Below are 3,764 nucleotides of genomic sequence, written 5' to 3'. Positions count from 1 at the left end.
CCTACTTCTTCTCTTGGGACCTCTGACCTCAAGGGGCACCAATCTGATGCCAGTAGGATCGCTTCTGTATAGGGTGTCTGACAACCTCTGTTAGAGGGTCTCAGCCAGTTTGGTGGCACAGGGAGCAGGAACCGTTTTACGAAGCACACTTTGTCCCTTGGTGGAGAGGGTGTGTTTCACTGGGGGGAACCTACTCGCCTGGGCTTCCCAGATTCCTCAGAACCACCAGGAGGAGAGGCTAGTCTGCTGGTCTGCAGAGACTGTGGTCACCCCTTCCCCTAGGGACTCAGGCCCAGGGCCATCCAAATTCTGTCCCTGAGCCTCCAGCTGTAGATATTGGAGTTCCTGTGGGGAAGTCCCACCCACAGAGGAAGGAGGTGTCAGAGTTAGGCCTGATGAGGCACTCTAGCCACAGATTGCCACAGCTGTTGTGTTGGACTGTAGGGACAAGTCTTGGGGCCAAGCCATTCAGCTTTCCTGGCTTCAGTGGGGTAAAAACACAGCCTGGAGCTATAGAAATGGGTGCTTCCCTTCCCCCACCCAGGGAGCTAGGCGAGTTAGGCTGTTGTGATTCACAGTGCTGGCTGCTGCCCCTCCCCCAAGGAGCTCAAACAGCTTAGACAGCAGGCAGCCACAGCCAGTGCTCCTTCAATGGATTTTCTATAACACACCTACAACCACTTAAAAAATGTGTTGTCAGTGAAAAAATTGTTTCGTTTGAAGATTGTGGAACGAAGAGGATCCCAAGAACATTTCAGGGATTTATTAATTCAAACTTATATGTTGGTAAGAAATCCATTAAAGAACAAAATAGCCCATAGATTGTAATAGCTTTATAATCACCTTAAGCTAGATCACATGGTTATATACGCTTTCTGCCTTCTACATTATTATAAATGACAGTCCTGCTAAACTTTCTGCCACTATTTAGTAATTAGACCTTACTTCTAGTTTCCAATAAGATTTTCTTCACTTCTCTTTAAGTCTTTACTGATAGTCACCTCAAAGTCCAAATTTCATGAATAATTTGTTCAAGGTTCATTAAATGTTTGCTAATATTATCATCAAAGTCCACTGCCCTGTTCCAAAGCAATTTCATCGTTTTAAGTTTTTGATATGGTAGCATCCTATTTTGTTACTAAAATCTGTATTAGTTCTCTATTGTGTAACAAGTCACCCCCATAATTAGTGGCTTTAAACAACAAATACTTACTATTTCATGTTTTCTGTGGGCGAGGATTTTAGGATTACCTTAGTCTGACGTCTCTTATGAAGTTGCTATCAAGATATTGCCTAGGCTGCAGTCATCTGAAAGTTGAGTGGTGCTGAATGACCTGTGTCCAAAGTGGTTCAGCTACATCGCTGTTGGTAGATGGGCTCAGATCCTTGTAGCCATCATTTTAGGCCCAATAGGTTGTCCAAGTTTCCCCGTGGCATAGCTGCTGACTACCCATAGAGTGAGTCATCCAAGTGAGAGTATCTAGGAAATGACATAGCATCACTTCTGTTATGCCCTGTGAGTCATAACCCCGAAAAATGTGAGAAGGGATTACACAAAAGAGTAAATACAGGAATTTTTGTAGCCAAAATTGGAGGCTGACTACCACATACACTTTTGCAATCCATATGCCCCTCTGCCCATGACCGCATGGAACCATTGATTTGCCTTTTATCACTATAAACTACTTTGCACTTTTTAGCATTTTCAATAAATCAGTATGTACCCTTTTGTGTCTAGCTTCTGTCACTCAGCATAATTTTGAAATTTATCTCTATTGAAGAGTTTATGGATCTCTTTTTCTTTTTTTATTGTTATGAGTTTCACTATGCAAATCTTACGCATTATATTTATTTATTTACTTGTTCTTCGATATTTGAATTTTTACCAGGCTTTTATTTTACAAATAAAGCTTCTATAAATATCTGTGTCTGTCACACATTTTATGTGAACATATAACTTTATTCCTTTTGGGCAAAGACTTAGGAATGGAATGACTGTGTCCTATGGTAAGTACGTGGTTAATTTTTTAAGAAACTGCAAAACTTTTCCAAAGTGCTGTACCATGTTACAGTAATATATGAGAGTGCCAATTGTTTTACACCCTTGACACCATGTGGTGTTTGTAGTTTTCTTAAATCAAGTCATTCTATTATCTACATAATGGTGTCATATTATAGTCTAAAGTTGCATTTCTCTGATGACTAATCATGATAATCTTCTTTTCATTTGCTTAATTACTACATGTATATTTCCTTTCTTTTTCCTCTTTCTCCTTCCTCTTCCTCCTCTGCTTGATCCTCTCCTTCCTCTCCTTTCTTTTCTACTTCTCCTATTTTGCTGGTCAAATTATTTGCCCATTGTAAACGTTTTTACAAATTAGATTAAAGTCCTTGGTGAGGTAAGATATTAATGTTTTCTCCCATTATCTGGCTACCTTTTCACTTTCTTAATGTTCTATTTTCAAGAGAAATATATTACATTTCAATAAAGGCTACTTTTTTCAACATTTTATTTTACAATTCCTATCTAAAAAAGCCTTTGCCTGCTTCCGGGCTGTGAAGATTTTATCTTTAGTTGTTTTTTAGAAGTTTTCTTTTTTTACTTTTATTTTTTAGTTATATTCTCCTTTTTGAGTAAATTCTGTAGGCTGTCAGGTTAAGGGTTGATGTTCATTACTTCACAGATACCTACTTCCATCAATTTTTTTTTTTAACTTGCTTTAAAATCTTGATTGAAAATCTTTGACCATATATTTATCTGGACTCTACATTGCTCAACTCACCTATATATCCTTTGTTATTCTAATACCACACAGCCTTTATTATTGTAGATTTATATTGTGGTTTTGAAGGTTAATGTAAATTATCATACTTAGTTTTTATTTTGTAAAATTGCTTTGGATTTTCTGATTTTTTTCCTTCTCAATATAAATGTTATAATAAGCTTATCGAGTATTTTCAAAACCTTGTTAGAATTTGGAGGTAATTGCTTTGAATTTGTAGATCTATTTGAAGAGCATCAGTGTTTAAAAAATATTGAATTTTTTCTTCTTTAACATGGTATATCTCCTCATATAGGTATTCTTTAATTTCTCTTAGCAATGTTTTACAGATCTGAGTGTAGATGTCTCATAAATATGTTTTCTCAATTTTGTTATTAGGTTTTTACTCTATTCTAATAGACATTTTAAAATTATGCTTTCCAATTGCTTATTGTTAGCATATAAAATATTGGTGAGTTTTTTACCTTAACAATGCTACATTTACTTATTAATTCTAATAAATTTTTAAGACCCTGAGGATTTTTTTATTAAAACATCATGTCATATATAAATAGAAGCAATTTTATTTCTTCCATTTTGATTCTTACTACTGTTATTTCTTTATCCTGCCTTGTTCCAATGGCTAAACATTTCATACCCCATAAAACAGAAGTTATTTTAAATCTTCTATGTGTTTGTGAGAGAGGAAGGTGGCATTAGTATTAAGTGTTACTCCACTCTATATTATATTAACTGTAGAATTTTTATAGATGACTTTTATAAGACAGAGGTAGTTCCCTTCTATTCATAGTTTGCTGGTAACTTTTACCATGAATTGGTGATGAATTTTGTCAAATAATTTTTCTGCCTCTATTGAATTGATTATGTGGTTGTTCTTTTTTATTTTGTTATTTTGTGAGTTACATTGATTGAACTCTTTGGAAGACTTCTACTTGATTATAATGCATTATATATTGGTGGATTTCATTTGCTATAATTTTT

The sequence above is a fragment of the Mandrillus leucophaeus genome, unplaced genomic scaffold (genome assembly GCF_000951045.1).
Source record: "Mandrillus leucophaeus isolate KB7577 unplaced genomic scaffold, Mleu.le_1.0 Scaffold362, whole genome shotgun sequence".
In the NCBI taxonomy this organism is placed as follows: domain Eukaryota; kingdom Metazoa; phylum Chordata; class Mammalia; order Primates; family Cercopithecidae; genus Mandrillus; species Mandrillus leucophaeus.
The sequence above is the reverse complement of the archived record's forward strand: the minus strand, read 5'-3'. Positions refer to the sequence as shown.